The sequence below is a fragment of the Ziziphus jujuba genome, chromosome 4, assembly GCF_031755915.1.
Source record: "Ziziphus jujuba cultivar Dongzao chromosome 4, ASM3175591v1".
Lineage (NCBI taxonomy): Eukaryota > Viridiplantae > Streptophyta > Magnoliopsida > Rosales > Rhamnaceae > Ziziphus > Ziziphus jujuba.
In genome coordinates, this window is record NC_083382.1 from 20,394,022 (window position 1) to 20,414,575 (window position 20,554).

Below are 20,554 nucleotides of genomic sequence, written 5' to 3' on the forward strand. Positions count from 1 at the left end.
CTCCAATGGTGGACTAATGAGCAAAACATCCGAAAGAGAGTAGGTGATGAATTGATCACTACATGGTGATAAATGAAAGGAGCCATGAGAAAGTGATTTGTACCATCACACTATCATAGGTTGCTGCACCAAAGACTTCAATCTTTATCCCAAGGAAATAGGTCCATGGAAGATTACTATAAGGAGATGGAAATGCTCATGATGACGTTGAGTATGAATGAAGATAGAGAAGCAACCATGGCAAGGTTCCTTGGTGGTTTGAATCGTGTGATTGGAATTGCAACAATATGTGGAATTGGAGGAAATGTTGCATGTGGCTATAAAATTAGAGCATCAGTTCAAGAGGAGGGGTGTAGGCTCATGGTTTAGGGGTCTTTCCAACATTGGAAGATCAAATCCAAGCACTTGGAGAAGCAATCCCACCTTTGAGGCAAGACAAAAACCAAAGCTAAGTGAAGATAGCTCCAATTGGCCAAGGAAGGTTGTAAAAGCCTAATCTGTCCAAGCACCAAAGCATGAGGTAAAATCTAATTCTAAACCTTCAAGATCTAGAGAAATCGTTTGTTTTAAGTGCCAGGGACAAAGACACATTTCTAGCCAATGCCCAAATAGAAGAATCATGGTGTTAAAGGGTAATGGTGAGCTAGAATCGGAAAGTGAGAAAAGTGGAGTTGAAACCGAGCAAGGAGAGGAAGAAGCCGAAACCTTGCATGCCTCTAATGCCGAATTAAACTTGGTTTCTAGGAGAGTGCTGGCTGTTTACAAGGATGAGGATCAAGTTCAAAGATAAAATATCTTCCACTCCCGATGTGAGATCCAATGTAAGATTTGTAGTATGATTATTGATAGTGGAAGTTATACAAATGTATTAGTAACATTGTGGTTGATAAATTAGGCCTAACAACTATTAAACATCCAGAACCATATCGATTACAATCGCTTAATGATAGCGGTGAGATAAAAGTGAATAAACAAGCCAAAGTAACATTTAGCATAGATAAATATGTGGATGTTCTTTTGTGTGATGTTGTACCTATGCATGCCGGACATATCCTATTAGGTAAACCATGGAAATTTGATAAAGATGCTACTCATTATGGTCAAGAGAATTGTATTATTTTTAGATTTAAAGGTAAGAAGGTCAAGCTGGAGCCATTGACTCCCAAGGAAGTATATAGAGACCAATTGCAAATACAACAAAGGAGGGAGGATGAAAAGCTCAAGGAGAAAGCTAGTATGGCACCTACGGCTACCATCCATCCAACTAGGTAAGTCCTAGCTTGCTATCCAAGGTAAGCATTCTAAACATGAATTGAGTGGAAAAACCATGAGAAAGTCGAAAATGGAGTGAGAAAAATGGAGAAAGCCGAGAGACAAAGTGAGAAACCCGAAAGACAGGAAGAATGTATGGTGGCTGAGTGAGAGAGAAGAAAACAAAGAAAACAAAGGAAAAATAAAAATTTTTATTTGAGTTTTGGTGATGCTAATAAAGCTATCTTGAGTAAGAAACCATTACTGGTCATGATTTATAAAGATAATTATTTGAATGATCAAGCTAATCCCGAAGTACTTGAATTGCTAAGTCCTATTTTTTTTCTTTTGTAGGAATTTGTTGATGTTTTTCCAAAAGAAATTTCAAATGGATTACCACTATTAGGGGGGATTCAACATCAAATTAACATTGTTCTAGGGGCTGCCATACCAAATAGACCTGCATGTAGAAGTAATCCCGAGGAGAAGAAGGAGCTACAATGGCAGGTAAGTGAACTTCTAGACAAAGGTTACATTCATAAGAGTTCATGTCCATGTGCTGTTCTTGTTTTATTAGTATCTAAAAAAGATGGTTCTTGGAGAATGTCTGTTGATTGTAGGGTTATAAATAATATCACCATTAAATATAGACATCCAATTCCTAGATTAGATGGCATGCTTGATGAATTGCATGATGCTTGCATGTTTTCTAAAATTGATCTTAGGAGTGGATACCATCAAATTAGGATGAAAGAAGGTGATGAATGGAAGACCACATTTAAGACTAAATATGGACTATATGATTGGTTAGTCATGCCTTTTGGTTTAACTAATGCACCTAATACTTTCATGAGGCTTACGAATCATGTTATGCGTCCATTTATTGGTAAATTTATGGTTGGATTTTTTGATGATATTTTAGTGTATAGCCGAAACTTAGATAAGCATGTAGAACATCTTAGGCAAGTTTTAAATATTGTTAGGAAAGAAAGGTTGTTTGCTAACACGAAAAAGTGTCATTTTTATAAAGCTATGTTGATTTTGCTAGGATTTATAGTAAGTGCTGTAGGTATAAAAGTTTATCAATCTAAAGTTCAAGCCATCCAAGATTGGCCGACACCAACATTTTCACACAAGTGAGGAGCTTTCATGGTTTGACTAGCTTCTATCGAAGATTTGTCAAGGACTTGAGCACCATCCCAGCACCTTTGAATGAAGTTGTAAAGAAGAATGTTGGCTTCAAATGGGGGAAGTACAAGAAAAATCTTTTAATTTGTTTAAAATAAAATTATGTAATGCACTTTTACTAGTTTTGCCAAATTTTTCTAAGACTTTTGAAATTGAATGTGATACTTTGGGTCTAGGTATTGGATTTATTTTAATGCAAGAAGGAAGACCCATAGCCTACTTTAGTGAGAAATTAAATGGAGCTGCACTAGACTACCCAACATATGACAAAGAGATGTATGCTTTGGTGAGGTTTAGGAAACGTGGCAGCACTATCCCATGCCAAAAGAATTTGTGATTCATACGGATCATGAACCTTTTAAGCACATTAAAGGTCAAGGAAAGCTCAACTGAAGGCATTCCAAGTGGATTGAATTCATTGAGACCTTTAAATATGTGATCCGTTACAAAAAGAAGGTAAGGAAAATGTGGTTGCCGATGCATTATCCCGAAGTTATGTACTCTTTTCTACCTTAGATGCTAGATTGCTTGGTTTTGAACAATTAAAAAAACTTTATGAGCATGATAGTGACTTTGCAAAAATATTTAGAACCTATTTGAGGGGTATTTGTTTAGGGAAAACAAACTTTGTGCGCCTAATTGTAGCATGAGGGAGTTACTAGTTCGGGAAGGTCATGGGTGTGGTTTAATGGATCATTTTAGTGTTTTTAAAACTTTATCCTTGCTTCAATAATATTTTTATTGGCCTGACATGAAGAGAGATGTTGTGAGAATATGTGAAAGATGCTTGAAATACCACAAGACCAAGTCCACATTGAAACCGCACGGGTTACACCATCCATTGCCGATTCCTTCATATCCTTGGGTAGATTTGTCTATGGATTTTATTGTTGGTTTGCCTAGGTCAAGGACAGATAAGGATTTAATATTTGTTGTTGTGCATAGATTTTCTAAGATGGCACATTTTATTGCATGTAATAAAACTAATGATACATCTAATATTACTAATTTATTTTTCAAAAAAATTGTGAGATTGCATGGAATGCCTAGAATAATTGTTTCGGATAGGAATGCTAAGTTTTTAAGTTATTTTTGGAAAACTTTGTGGGCTAAGTTAGGAACTAAACTTTTGCTTTCAACTACTTATCATCCACAAACTGAAGTAGTAAATAGGACTTTGTCTACATTGTTACGAACTTTAATTAGTAGAAACTTAATAACATGGGAAGAATGTTTGCCACATGTTGAATTTTCTTATAATAAGTCTTACATTCAGCGACTAAATTTACTCCTTTTGAAATTGTTTATTTGTTTAATCCTTTGACTCCATTAGATTTAACACCTTTACCTTTAAGTGAACATGCTAATCTACATGGAAAACAAAAAGCTGATTTTGTAAAGCAAATTCATGAGAAAACAAAGGCAAATATTGAGAGGAGGATCGAGCAATATGCAAAGAATGCTAATCAAGGTTAAAAACAAGTTGTCTTTGAACTTGGAGATTGGGTTTGGTTACATCTAAGAAAGAAGAGGTTTCCCAAGCAAAGGAGTCCAAGCTTATGCCGCGTGGCGATGGACCTTTTCAAGTTTTGGAACGAATAAATGACAATGCTTACAAACCTGATTTGCTGGGTGAGTATAATATTAGTGCTACATTTAGTGTTGCTGATTCATCTCCTTTTTCTGCAGGTGATGACCTTTATTTGAGGGCAAACCCTTTTCAGGAGGAGGGGAATGATAACAATCCGCCCGTGCCTGCACAACCGACAACCAGCTGGGGTGCTGACCCGATATGGATGAAGACCAGACCGATCACTAGGAATCAAGCTAAGAGGTTTAGGGACAACCTTGCTGCCTTTATCTAGAGGTAATTAATTCTCAAAAGGGCTTGTCCATACCCAAAGATACAAGGCCTGCTTTGAGCATACAAATGGTGAACACAGATACTGACCCGGGTAGCGGTTTTGGTGCATTTATGGATTTCGGACAGCAGGAAATGGGTTCAAATCTTCTTAAATTCACTTTATATCATTAAGAAGTCATGGGAACTACTCAATACCAAAGCTAAGCTGTTCATTTAAGGCTTGTGCGCATAAGAGAGAAATTGGTCAGTTTTTACTCTTTTTTCTTGCTGGCTTTACTATATTTTGCTGAGTTGCCTTTTTCTCTTTCCTCCAAACAAGGAGAACGTGTGGGACTCCATGATAATCCTATTTAGCATCCCAAAAAGCATATGGAAGCTGATTTGGAGCTTAAATTGGTCAAAGATTGGTCAAAGTCAACTTAGTCAAAAAGATAGTATTTTAGTTTCCTAATTTGATTTTTACTTTTTGTTTTAGGAAATTAACTTTACTTTTGGTTTTTATTTATTTATTTATTGGAAAAATAAGATTAGGAAAGTTATAATTTTATTCATTTCAAAATAAAAGAATTAATTAATCAAAATTAAATTAGAAAAGAGAGAGAAAATTCGGCCACATTAGGAAACAACAAGGCATGGCCGGTTTTTGCTTTAGTGTTTAGTGTTTTGTTTTGTTTTCTCTTAGCCTATAAAAGGGCTTGTTTTTTAGGAAGAACACACCATTAATAATATTCAGAATTTATTTTGTGAGATTGAATTTCTCTTTATTCTTTTGAACACCCAAAACACCATTAGTGAGTGAGTGTTTTAGTTTGACTTATCAATAGGATATCCATCACCTATTGTGGCATCTACATTATACCGAGGTTTCTAATCACAGGTTGGTTAGGAGTTGAGGTCAATCCATTAGAACTTGAACTTAATCATGATCCGGGATAATATAGTACTGGTTTAGGAGTAGGTCGTCATACGTTCATATCAGTGGTTTTCCAATATCTTCATATATATACTTAAGCCATAATGCTTAACTTATAGTAAATGTTGCTGCAATATATTCTACCTTCATAAATGACAATACAACTATTATTTGCTACTTTGATGCCTAAGAGAAAATGCCACATCCAAGTGTAAAAGCATAGCCAAAAGTGCTCTTCATGTCATTTACTGATCCCGCTCAGTAGTTTTAGGTGTATCCTAACAATTTTTAACTAAGAGTAGGCTTGTACCATATGCCATAGTCTTTAGTTCCTTGTAAGTACCTAAGTATTCTTTTTGCAACTCCATAATAACCATAAAATTAAACTTCTTGCATACATAATGTCTAGTCTCGTAGTTGTGAGATATAAACGACTTCTAACAAAACTTCAAAATCTTGAGCTGTCAGTTGGTGGTGAACCATCTTCTTTTAACAATGCCTTAGTACTGCCAATTGGTGTTGCGATAGTTTTGTAACCACTCATCTTGGATGTTTTAATAATACCTTTAATATATTTCTTTCTAGAGATGAAGATTCCTTTATCACTTTGATTGGTCTCTATTCCAAGTAAGTAGTGCATCAAGGCCAAGTCCATCATCTTGAATGTGTTCATCATGTTTTCTTTAAACTCTTTAATCATTTTCTCGTAGTTTCCTATATATATGAGGTCATCAACATACAAAGAAACAAGAAGAGCATTGTTCATACCTTGGGTTTTGATGTATAGTGTGGGTTCACTGTAGCTCCTCCTGAAACTTTACTTTATAAAATAGTTATCGGTTAAGTTGTGTTGAGTCGTAGAGCTTGTTTTAGTTCTTAAAAGGCCTTCTTCAACCTTGGTACTTTATTTTCTTTTCCTTGCACTACAAAACCATGTGGCTGCTCAAAGTAGATTTCTTCTTCGAGATAGCCATTGAAAAATGTAGACTTCATGTCTAGTTGATACGTTTTCCATCTCTTCTAAGCAGCTAATTCTATTAGTGCCCTTATGGTGTCAAATCAAGCAACTTGAGGAAATGTTTCATCGTAGTTGACTCCAAACTGCCACGAAGTATCCTTTTACTACAAGTTGAGCCTTGTATTTTTGGATTAAACGATTAAAGTTAAACTTTCTCTTGTATGCCCATTTAACTTCAATGACATCTTTTCTAGAGGAAGGTCTACCAACTCCCATGTATCATTCGTCTCAACCATTTTTATTTCTTCTTTTTTAGCTCTAACCCATACTTGTTGTTTTAAAGCTTATTCAATACTTTTAGGCTTTACTATGGCCAAGTTGCATGATTCACAAATTTCTACTATTGATTGAGTTTGCTTTAATGTTGATTATGGCAATGAATTGGCTTGCTCCAGCAACTAGTGAGTTTGGTAAGTTGGAGATCCTTGGATTTAATTTGTCTTCTCTTCTTTTTGTTGTTGTATTGTTGGCATGCCAATCCCCTTTGTTTCAACTCTTTTAGTTTCCCAGTTGTATGATCCACCCTTGGTAAACTCTATGTCTTAGCTGATGAGTAATTTATTTATCTTTAAGCTATAAATCCGATAACCTTTTGATTCAGCACTATAGCCAAGAAAGATTCCTTTTTCTTTCTTATCATCCAATTTACTTACATTTTCTTTTGGAAGTGTGCATAGCAAATGATGCCAAAGACTTTCTGATATTTGTAGATGGTTTTTGTCCACTTCAAGCTTTAATGGGTGTCTTATCTCATATTACTTTCATTGGACACTTGTTGAGTAGATACACAACTATATAGACCGCCTCTGCCTAGAAGGTTTTGAGAAAGCCCTTTTCCATTAGCATATTTCAAGCCATCTCAATGACGATTCTATTTTTCCTTTCAAATACTCTATTTTTCTCTGAAGCGTATCTGATAGTAAGTTGGTGTTCCACACCTTCATCTTCATAGAATTTGTTGAATTCCTTGGAACTGTATTCTTTTCGATGATTTCTTTGAATAGTTTTTAAGCAATAGCCACTTTGTTTTTTCGACTAGATTTTTAAAATTTTTTAAATCTAGGAGACTTGTAATTTTTCTTGAAGAAAATAAACTTAAGTAATTCGGGTGTAATCATAAATGAAGTGGATGAAGTACCTGTTTTGGTCTAGTGATGGGGTTTGCATTGTTCCACAAATATCAGTGTGGATTAGCTCCAGTGGTTCCTTTGCTTTCCATGCTTTTCCCATTAGAAATGGTTGTCGATGTTGTTTTTCTTATAGACATGCTTCATAGGTACTCTTGATCTCCTCTCTAGCTGTAAATACGCATTATATTCTTCTGATGAAGAATTTTTAGGCCATGGAAATGAATTAACCAAATCTCTTATGCCAAATCCATGTGCTATCTATTTGTGCCTTCATAGCTGCTTCATTGGCATATCTCCGTTGTATTGGAAACAATCTATTTCCAGTCATCTTGATTTTTGTTATCTCTGTTGTTTTGTTTGTCTTATCATATATTGTATAGAAGTTTCTCTTAAAGCAAAGATAGTATCCTTTTTTTCCATCATTTGCCATACACTGAGTAAATTATGAGTTATTTAAGGGACTAATAGTACATTAGTTATGTACTGTTTACTCTTTCTTGTCACTATAATGGTAGTTCCCTTTCTTTTAGCCTCTATATATTCTCCATTGCCTATCTTGAACTTTGTTTGAGTTTTATTTAGGCATTAGAATATACTTTCATTATTCGTCGTATGGTTACTGCAACAACTATCTAAATACCATTTATCCTTTTTATCTTCTCCTTATGCTACACAAAAAAGATTTTCTATATCCTTATTTTTCAATGAAGTTTGCTTGATAAATCTTTTTTGAACAAAAGTCTCTTTCTACGTTCCCAAATTTACTATAGGTTTTATACTATGGTTTTCTTGTAAACCAATAGTTCCAAATGACTTTTCCTTATGCAAATACCACAAAGAGGATATTTGCTTTTTTTATCTTGATTTTCCTTATTCCTAGAACTTTCTTGAAATTTCTTGAAGCCATCTTTAGATTTTAGACCGCATGTTTATTTTAGACTGAAAGACATTCTCTAAATGATTTTCAGTTTGCCTACTCAATCTATTTTCTTATGCTTCTAGAGAGCCAACTACATGAAAATTGAGATCTAATAGTACTAACTTAGCGACGCTACGAAACAAAAGTATCTGAAAAAATAAAACCGCGACGCTGAAGCAAAAGTGTTAGTTAGAATTCTATAAATATACGACACATTCAGAAACTGTCAAAGTCAAAAGGTCGCTAAAAAAAAAAAAAAACACGACGCTACTTTTCAGCGTCACTGAATATATGTTTGAAAAGCATCACTTTTAATATTGTGCTTATATTTTACCTGAATTGTATTGTTGAAATGCTATACTCATGCAAAATGATTAGCCAACAACTTATCTATGTTTACATAATCACAAAATGAAATTATATGCATACTAAAAGAACATGAAAAAAACTAATAAATTTGTAGATGAAAATATGCAACGTTTATAATAGAAAAAACATCACTTAATGCTTGATACGAAAAAAAAAAAAAAATTGGAACTTCTTAATTTAACAAACAAATTAGTTATTACTGCAAAAATAAATTAAATGGAAATTGCAAACAAAAAACATGGTAAGCATTGCTCGGAAAAGTTTTTTTTTTCAAGTACGACTTATTTGCTTTTAAAATTTCCAAGTCTCTTTAATATATATATATATTTTTAAATCAAGGGAACAGGTGACCTATTTCCAGGAAAACACATCGCCTGTACCTTCAATCTTAAATTTTTTTTTGTTCTTTAATTAGTTTTTTATTATTCATCTACAAATAAACATTGAAAATATTTCTTAAAAATGTGAAGAAAAAATATTAAGGTCGTTGTTTAATTTTTTTGTTTTTCAAGTCCAGTTTATATGCTTTTAAAATTTACAAACCTCTTAATTATTTTTATTTTAAAAAAAGGAAACAGGTGACATAAGATCTCCTAAAGTGTCACCTGTTTCATATCTTTTTCTTTTTTTGGGTTCTTTAGTTAGTTTTTTTATTGTTCATCTACTAATAAATACTAAAAATGATAAGAAAAACATGGAACACACAATGCTTTTGGATGGAATTGCATCTCCTATTCCATTTTTTTAAAATACAAAAATACAATTTTAGAGACTTCCAAATCTTAGTGGATGTTTAAGCTTTACTTGAAAAGAAAAAAAATTAAACAACCACCTTAGTAATTTTGCATCACATATTTGAGAAATATTTTTAGATCAAAAAGTCCGTGATGAGTGGCACGGGCTCCTTTTTGATTTTGAGTGTTGTTATGGGCCCGATAGTCGATTCATATAACCAACATATGCGATTCATTCCCATAAAGATTCCAACACACAGAAGACTCCTTACCTTAGGAGCAGGATGAGTGATACATCCGGCGAGTGCCGGTGAAGAACGCAAGCAAATCTAAAGCTCGGGCATTGTTATATTCCATCAAGAGAAAGGAGGCAGACTGGTAAGAAGGCTTGGTTTGGTGGTTGCTACCAAGACGATTTATTTATGCCCATCAAAGGACCTTGAGATGCTAATCCACAAAAAACGATACGAGAAATTCGATAGAACTCATATACGAAACGAGGGCGACCCGTGGAAATACATCGGTTTGTAGATGAACAAAAAAAAAAACTAATTAAAGAAAAAAAAAAACATAGAACAGAAGACGCTTTACAAGGAATTGAGTTGCATATTCCCTTGATTTCAAATACAAAAATACAATTTTAGAAAATTGCAAATTTTAGTGGATGCTTAAACTATACTTTAAAAAAAAAATTAAATAACCACCTCAGTAATTTTGCTTCACATATTTAAGAAATATTTTAAGTGCTTATTTGTAGATGAACAAAAAAAGAACTAGATGAACAAAAAAAGAACTAACTAAAGTAAAAAAATTTTTAAAAAAAAAATGGAACGGGCGATGCTTTTGGAAAGAATTGCGTCACCTGTTTTCTTTTTATTAAATACAAAAATACAATTTAAAAAACTTACAAATTTTTGTGAATGCTTAAACTACACTTGAAAAACAAAAAATTTAAACAACTACCTCACTAATTTTTCTTCATATATTTAAGAAATATTTTCAATGCTTATTTGTAGATGAACAAAAAAAAAAACTACCTAAAGAAAAAAATTTTAAAAAATGGAACAGGCAACGGTTTTGAATGGAATTGCATTGCTTGTTTCCTATTTTTTAAGTACAAAAATACAATTTAAGAGATTTGCAAATAAAAAAATAAAATCAGGCAAGGCCATGCCAAAAATTGAACCCTTCTACACTTTCAAGGAATCACCACACCACCAGAACAAATAACTTGGATGTAATAATACAACATAAAATAAGTAATATAGTTTTAGGCGATGCCTTTTTTTAAAAAAAGGTTACCAAATAAAAGAATAGGTGATGCCTTCTTCAACAAATGCATCGCCTTTTCACCCTACCAATTTTTACCCATAAGAAAACAAATAAAATCAAAGAAAGTCATGCCAATAATTTAAGCTAGAACCTCTTACACTCTCAAGGAATCAACATACCACTAGACCAAATGACTTGGATGTAATAGTAGAACAAAAAATACGTAATATAGCACCAAATAAAGGAATAGGTGACTCCAACAAATTTTTACCCATAAAAAAAATAAAATCAAACAGGATCATGCCAAGAATTGAACCCAGAACCTTTTACACTCTCAATAAATCACTATACTACCAGATCAAATGACTTCGATGTAATAATAGAACAAAAGATAAGTAATATAGTTTTAGGCGATGCCTCTTTCTAAAAAAAGGTCACCAAATAAAGGAATAGGTGACGCCTTTTTCAATAAATTTTTACCCATAGGAAAAATAAAATCAGATAGGACCATGCCAAGAATTGAACCCAATTCTCTTACACTCTCTAGGAATCACCATACCATCAGACCAAATGACTTAGATGCAATAATACAACAAATAGTAAGTAATATAATTTTAGGCGATGCCTTTCCTGTAGAAAAGGGTCGCCAAATAAAGGAATAGGTGAATAGGCAACACCTTTTTCAACAAATGCGTTGACTTTTCACCAAACCAATTTTTACCTATTAAAAAAATAGAATCAAATAGGCCATGCCAAGAATTGAACCCAGAACCTCTTACACTCTCGATGCCTTTTTTTAAAAAAGGGCCGCTAAATAAAGGAATAGGCGATGCTTTTTTCAACAAATACGTCTCCTTTTCACCAAACCAATTTTTACCCCAAAAAAAAACATAAAATCAAACAGGACCATGCCAAGAATTGAACCTAGAATCTCTTACACTCTCAAAGAATCACCACACCACCAGACCAAATGATTTGGATGTAATAACACAACAAAAAATAATAATATAGTTTTAGGTGACACCTTTTTTTAAAAAATGGCCGCCAAATAAAGGAATAGGTGACGCCTTTTTCAACAAATGCGTTGCATCTTCACCAAACCAATTTTTACCCATACAAAATTAAAATTAGACAGGATCATGCCAAGAGTTCAACCCAAAGCCTCTTATAGTTTCAAGGAATCATCACACCACCAGACCAAATGATTTGGGTGTAATAGTACAACAAAAAATATTTTCACATGACATCTTTTTTAAAAAAAGTGTTTCCTTTTATCCTACATTTAGCGACACTGTTTAAAAGCATCGCCTATTAAACTATTTAGCAATGTTTTTATAAAAAAAGGTTGCTTACTTGTATATATTGATATTCTTTTATTAAAAAAAAAAAAGTTGTCTTTTGTTTCTCCATAAGTTGTTACATCAAAGAGTCCAATCATTATTACAAGGTAGTAGGTCCATGGAGGATTATTGCAAGGAGATGGAGATGCTCATGATGAGATTGAGCATGAATGAAGAAAGAAAAACAACTATGGCACGGTTTCTAGGTGGGTTGAATCGTGAGATAACTAATCAATTGGAATTGTAACAGTATGTTGAATTAGAAGAGATATTGCATGTGGCTATCAAACTTGAGAATCAATTAAAGGGGAAGGGCACAAGTACATGGTTTGGAGGAGTTACAAGCAGCGGGAGGTCAAATCCAAGTTCTTGGGGAAGCAATCCCACCTTTGAAGCAAGATAAAAGCCGAAACTTGGAGAAGAAAGCACCACTCGACCAAAAAGGGATTCCAAAATCAAATCTACACAAGCACACAAAAATGAAGGTAAATATGATCCTAAACCTTCTAGAACCGATGAAATTCTATGCTTTAAGTGCCAAGGATGAGGACACATTGCCAATCAATGTCCGAAAAGAAGAATCATGGTGTTGAAAGATAATGGTGAGCTGGAGTCTGAAAGTGAAAAAAGTGATGCTGAAACCGCATTTGTTGAAGATGAAATTGGAGATGAAGGGCATGATGAATCACTCAAGGCATCTAGGGCTGAATTGAGTTTGGTGGTAAGAAGGGTTCTAACCGTGTACAAAAGTGAGGACCAAATTCAAAAAAAGAACATCTTCCACACCCGATATGAAATTCAAGGTAACATTTGTAGTATGCTAGTTGATAGTGAAAGTTGTGCAAATATAATTAGTAATTTGGTAGTTGATAAATTGGAGTTAGCAAGCATTAAATATTCAGAACTATATAGATTACAATGGCTTAATGATAGTAGTGATATGAAAGTAAATAAACAAGCCAAAGTAAAATTTTGCATTGATAAATATGTGGATGTTGTATTGTGTGATGTTGTTCCTATGCATGCGGGTCATAGTTTGTTGGGTAGGTGATACGAACCTAGGACAACCTGTGCCTAAACTGGTATTATAATAGCCCGCATCTAATTATGTTCAAGTTCTAATGGTCACCTTGACCCCTAACCAACTTGTGATTAGAAACCTTGGTATATAATGAAGACGCCACAATAAGTGATGGATATCCCATTGACAAGTCAAAACTAAAACACTCATTCACTAATGGTCTTTTATGTGTTCAAAAAGAACAAAGAGAATTCAATCTCATAAATAATTTTTTGTATAAAATTCAAGCTTAATTATTATTGAAAAATGAACCTTTAAATAGGCTTTGAATGAACAAAATAAAACCCTAAAAGGATTAGGAAATTTAGCCAACATAGAATCCAATTAGGAAATTGCCTAATTTCACACCATTTCCTAATTTAATTTGGATTAATTGATTCCCTTATTTTGAATTAGGAATTAATTACTTTACAATGAAAATAATAAAATAATAACTTTCCTAAACTAATTTGTCCAGCAAACAAATAAGTAAAAACCAAAAAGTAAAGGTAATTTCTTAAAATAAAAAGTAGAAATCAAATTAGAAAACTAAAATACTAGCTTTTTAACTATGTTGCCTTTGGCCAATCTTTTACCAATTTGAGCTCCAAATCAGCTTCTATATGGTTTGTAAGATGCCAAATAGGATTATTATGGAGTCTCATTAATACGAACCTAGGACGACCTGCTCCTAAACTCGTATTATATTAGCCCAGATCTAATTATATTCATGTTCTAATGGTCACCTCAATCCCTAACCAACCTGTGATTAGAAAGCTTGGTATATCAAAGATGTCACAATAGGTGATGGATATCCTATTGATAAGTCAAAACTAAAACACTCATTCACTAATGGTGTTTTAGGTGTTCAAAGAGAACAAAGAGAATTCAATCTCACAAATAATATTTTGTATAAAATTCAAGCTTAATTCTTATTAAAAAATAAGCCTTTAAATAGGCTACAAAGTCACAAATAAAACCCTAAAATTCTAGGGCAAAAACCGGCCAACATTAGGAAACCAAGGTGTTTGGGCGAAAATTGCATACTTTCCTAATCTAAATTGGATTAATTAATTCCCCTATTTTGAATTAGAAATTAATTAATTTACAATGAAAATATTAAAATATTAACTTTCCTAAAATTATTTGTCCAGAAAATAAATAAATAAAACCCAAAAAGAAATGGTAATTTCCTAAAACAAAAAGTAGAATCAAATCAGGAAACTAAAACACTAGCTTTTTTACTAAGTTGACTTTGACCCTTTTTTGACCAATTTGAGCTCCAAATCAGCTTCAATATGCTTTGTAGGATTCCAAATAAGCTGACCATGAAGTCCCACATGTTTCTGTTTCTTGGAAGAAAGAGAAAAAGCCAACTCAGCAAAATACAGTAAAGCCAGCACAAAATACAGTAAATGCTGGCCAAACTTCATGCCATGCACATAAGCCCTTTTTGTATGCCTTTGAAGCTTTCTTGACTTGATTCCAAGACCTCTTAGACATATGTATTGAATCCATGAAGCATTGGACTCATTTCATGCTGCTTGGACACCTTAAAAGTACCAAAACCGTTATTCGGGCCCGTATCGACTTCCACCATTTGTATGCTCAAAACAGGTCTTGGTTCTTCAGAAATAGAAACACCCTCTTGAGAACTTATTATGCCCTGGATAAAGGCAAAAAGTTCATCCCTAAACCTCTTAGCTTGAGCTCTAGTGATTAGCCTGTTCTTCATCCCTATTGGGTCGGTACCCCAGTGGGTTGTCGCTTGTGCAAGCTTGGGCAGATTCTCAACCCCCACACATTGCCCTTGGTTGAAGGAAAGAGAAAAAGCCAACTCAGCAAAATATAGTAAAACCAGCAAGAAATACAGTAATTTTCGGCCAAATTTTGAAGTTGTCCATACAAGTCCGTACAAGATTGCTAATTAGATTGGTACAACTTCCACTATCAATAATCATACTACAAATCTTACCTTGGATTTCACATCAGGTGTGGAAGATGTTCTCTATGTGAATTTCATTCTCATCTTCATATGCAGCCAGCACTCTCCTAGAAACCAAGCTTAATTCAACAAGAGAAGCATTCAGAGTTTCGGCCTCCCCTTCAAGCTCTTCCTCCTCCTCTTGCTCGGTTTCATCACCACTTTTCTCACTTTTCGATTCTATCTCACCATTACCCTTCAGCACCGTGAACCTTCTATTCGAGCATTGGCTAGCGATGTGTCCTCATCCCTGGCACTTAAAACAAATAATTTCTCTTCATCTTGAATGTTTAGGATAAGATTTTACCTCATTCTTTGGTACTTGGACAGATTCGGCTTTAGGCTCCCTTTTTGGCCGATTGGTGCTTTCTTCTCCCACCTTCGGCTTTGGCTTGTTTTCATAGGTAGTATTGTTTCTCCAGCCACTTGGAATTGATCTTATACTGTTGGAAATACTCCCAAACCATGAGCCCATATGCCTCCTCTTGAATTGATGCTCTAACTTAATAACCATATGCAACATCTCCTCAAATTCCACATATTGTTACAATTCTAGTTGATTGGCTATCTCACGATTCAAACCACCAAGGAATCTTGCCATGGTTGCTTCTCTATCCTCATTCATGATTAACCTCATCATAAGCATCTCCATCTCCTTGTAATAATCCTCCATGGACCTACTTCCTTGAGATAAAGATTGAAGCCTTTGATGCAGCAACCTATGATAGTGTGATGGTACAAATTACTTCCTCATGGCTCCTTTCATTTGTCGCCATGTAGTGATTAATTCGTCACCTACTCTCCTTCGGGTGTTTTGCTCATTGGTCCACCATTGGAGTGCATAATGACCAAACTCCATTGCTGCCAACTTCACCTTCTTGGTCTCTGAATAATTATGACAATAAAAAGTCATCTCCATTCTCTCCTTCCATTCCAAATATGCATTCGGATCGCTTTTTCTTATGAAAGGTGGAATGTTTACCTTGATATTCCCTATATCATCATCTTTATTCCTTGCTGGTCTCCCATGGATTGGCATTTCTTGAGGTTCAAAAATTTCATCAAACCCCTCATCCAAGTCATCTCCAGAGTTACTTCCCCCGAATTCTTCTCTTGGTCGCCCTCGGCCTCCTCGACCTCGACCTCGACCTCCATAAGCATCTAACCTTATATTTGGCCCTCCGTGTAATGTTTCTATCCTATCCATCCTTTGATCTATGTCATCAAATCAAGCATTCATCTTCTGCAATTACTCCAATATAGCCCTCATGTCCGTTTGCTCACCACTCCTCGTAGCTCTGGAACGACCATGAAATCCTACGGACTCTTCTTCATTAATTCTTAAAGGTGGATCTCCTCTTCTCACCCTTGAATCTACCGTGTTAGTATGAATAATGCAAAATAAAATATAGTCTCACCAAAAATTACTCCCTCATGTGTTACACTCAATCAAGGTCTCGACACTCGTGTTTTCACACTAGTTTCGGCTTTTACCCTCTTTTAAGCTCACACACTCTTGCCTTGTCCCACTCAGTGAATTATCTCAAAATTCTAATTATAGCACCCCAAAAACAGCAATTACATCACAAGTATATTTTAATTAAACTTATCAACAAAACAGTAGCAAAAAGTAAGCAATACAGAATAAATTAACAAAACTTAGTTTTCGGCTTTCTAGGCAATATAAAGCAAAATAATGAGGGAAATTTTGGAATTAGCAAGAACTAAACCAGATGGTAAGAGATTAAGGATTCAAAAATAAAATTTAGGAAAAAGAATTTCAAACATGAACAAGAATCAAATCGAACAAAAATATAGAATAGTGTGGTTGTTGTCCTTGTAATTCAAGTTTTGTATCAAATCCTTCAACTAATTTTAATCCAAATAATTTAAACACCCAAAATTCAAATATCAAGCAACAAAAATAATTCTCCAGCAACTCCAAATATTGAATAAATAATCAACAAATCAACAGCTCCAATAAATTTCCAGCAACAAATTCAACTCCAAATTCAACAAAATCGATTTTTTTTTTTTCTAAACTCACAAAGCATAAAACAACTGCAGTATCAAGAATTAAGACCAAAATTTTCAATTTCAACAGCAAAAACTTACCAAACCCGTGGCCTCCAACAACAAGAATAAAAATGTACAATCTTTTTTTTTTTTTTTAATTCCTCAAACCTTTTTTTTTTTTAACTCTCAGATCATAAAACAACTGCAGTAGCAAGGATCAACACTAAAAATTGCAATTCTAAAGCCTCAAACCTGAGACCACTCTTCAAACAAAAACAAATTGCACAAATTTTTGGCTTTTTCATGCAATATGCTTTCAAAACTCTCTCTTTTGTGTTTTTTCTTTTTTTTTTTTTTAATATATGAATGCAAATAATTAAGACCAAAACAGCAAATAAAAATCCACAACAAACTAGATTGCTAAGAACAAAGATGAAAACAACCAACAAACTAGGAAACAAAAATGGGGCAAAACTAGGAAAACCTAATTTAACTAGAATGAATTTTTTATTTTTTATTTTTAATATGCAGAACCTGTATGATGATAAAAGCAACCTTACCCTAATGCTAAAATTGTAGATTAACACAAACAACAAAGAAAGCAAATAAAGATATATCAAACCTGAACAAAATTTGGCTTTGATACCAAATGATACGAACCTAGGATGACCTATGCTTAAACCTGTATTATATTAGCCTGGATCTAATTATATTCAAGTTCTAATGGTCACCTTGACCCCTAACCAACCTGTGATTAGAAACCTTGGTATATAATGAAGATGCCATAATAGGGTGATGGATATCCTATTGATCAGTCAAAACTAAAGCACTCATTCACTTATGGTGTTTTAGGTGTTCAAAGAGAACAAAGAGAATGCAATCTCACAAATAATTTTCTGTATAAAATTTAAGCTTGATTTCTGATTGAAAATAAGCCTTTAAATAGACTTGGAATGAACAAAATAAAATCCTAAAAGGATTAGGAAATTTCGACCAACATAGAATCCAATTAGGAAATTGCCTGATTTTACACCCTTTCCGAATCTAATTTAGATTAATTAAATCCCTTATTTTGAATCAGGAATTAATTAATTTACAATGAAAGTAATAAAATAATAACTTTCCTAAACTTATTTTTCCAGCAAACAAATAAATAAAAACCAAAAAGTAAAGGTAACTTCCTAAAACAAAAAGTAGAAATCAAATTAGGAAACTAAAATAATTTGACCAATTTGAGCTCCAAATCAGCTTCTATATGCTTTTTAAGATGCCAAATAGGATTATTATGGAGTCCCACACGATTCCCTTGCTTGGAGGAAAGAGAAAAAGCCAACTCAGTAAAATACAGTAAAGTCAGCAAACAATACAGCAAATTTCAGCCAAATTTTGAAGCTGTCCATACAAGTCTGTACAAGTTTGTTCTACTTCTGCCTTGATGTGTTTCCATGACCTCTTAGTGATATGTATTGAATCCATAAAGAGTTGGAACCATTTCTTGCTGCCTAGACTCCATAAATGCACCAAAACCGCTACCTAGGTCCGTATCGGCTTCCACCACTTGCATGCCCAAAATAGGTCTTGGATCTTCGGGTATGGACAAGTGCTCTTGAGAATGAATTATCCTCTGGATAAAGGCAGCAAATTTGTCCCTAAAACTCTTAGCTTGAGCCCTAGTGATTGGCCCAGTCTTCATTCGTATCGGGTCAGCACCCTAGCTGGTTGTCGGTTGTGCGAGTTCGGGTGGATGCGCATCTGTAGGCCATGAAAATTTGATAAGGATTCCATACATTATGGGAGAGAGAACTCCATTGTTTTTAATTTAAAGGCAAAAAGGTTAAGCTGGAGCCATTAACTCCAAAGGAGGTATCTAAAGACCAATTTCCAATGCAACACAGGAGGGAGGCCCAAAAGCTCAAAGAAAAGACTACCATGGCACCAACGGCAACAACACCAATTCAAGGGGGAAATTCCATGCAAGACCAACCAGGTAAGTATTCTAAAACCCAAATTTAGTGGAAAAACATAGCTAAAGCCGAGAGTAAGAAAAAGAGAGGAAAAACCGAGATTAAGGTGAAAGTAGTAGAATCCGTGAGTGAGAAAGAAAAGGAAAGAAAAGAAAAGAAAATTAAAAATTTTAATCTTAGATTTGGTGATGTTAATAAAGAAATTTTAAATAATAAATCATTGCTGATTATGATTTATAAATATGCTTATTTAAAAATGTTTTTGTTGTATAGAACTTTGCCTACATTGTTGTGACCTTTACTTAGTGAAAATTTAAAAATTTGGGAGAGATTATTTGTTAACTTTAAAAAAATGTGATTTATGTAAAGATAAATTGGTATTTATAGGATTTTTCATTATAGTGTTTGACCCAAGAGATTTGGTTTGGTTTCACTTAAGGAAAGAGAGGTTTCCCGAACAAAGGAAGTCTAAGCTTATAACACGTGGAGATGGACCCTTTCAAGTTTTTGACCGGATTAATGGAAATGCTTGCAAACTTGATTTACCAGGGGAGTATAATGTTAGTGATACATTTAATGTTGTTGACTTATCTCCTTTTTTTCTAGGTGATGATTTTGATTTGAAGGCAAATCCTTTTCAAGAGGAGGGAATGATAAGAATCTGCCCATGCCCGCACAACCGACAACCAACTGCGGTGCTGAGTAGATACAGATGAAGACCAGGCCGATCACTAGAGCTAAAGCCAAGAGATTTAAGGACAACCTGGAGGCTTTTATACAGGGATTAATTAATTCTCAAAAAGGCTTGTCAATAGCCGAAAATACAAAGCTTGTTTTAAGCATCTAAGTGGTGGAAGCCGTTACAGACCCGGGTAGCTATTTTAGTGCAAATATGGACTCCGAGCAGTAACAAATGGATCCAACACTTCATGGATTCAATGGATATCACCAAGAGGCCATGGAATGATGTCAAGTCAGAATCAAAAGCATCTAAAACCAGCTTTATGGACAACATCTAAATTTGGCCGAAAATGTGCTGTTTAGCCGCTGACTTTGACTTTTCTTCTTGTTCAAGCAAGTTTGACTTATTCCAATCAAGGGGAAATGTGTGGGAATCATTATTAATCATATTTGGCACATGGCATGTGGAAGTTGATTTGGAGCTCAAACAAGATGGAAATTGGTCAAAGGTACCTTAGTAGTCAAACTCTAGTCAACTAATTTCCTAATTTGATTTTGACCTTTTGTTTTAGGAAATTAGTCTTATATTTGGTTTCTATTTATTTATTTACTAGACAAATCAACTTAAGAAAGTTATGATTTTATTATTTTTAATTTAAATTAATTAATTCCTTATTCAAAATAAAGGAATTAATTAATCCAAATTAGTTTAGGAAAGTAGGTCAATTTCGGCTAACTTGTTTCCTTTTCTCTTTGGTGGCCGGTTTTAACCTAAATTTTTAGAGTTTATTGTTTTGTGACTCTAGCCTATTTAAGGGCTTGATTTTAAGGAATAGCACACCTTCAATATT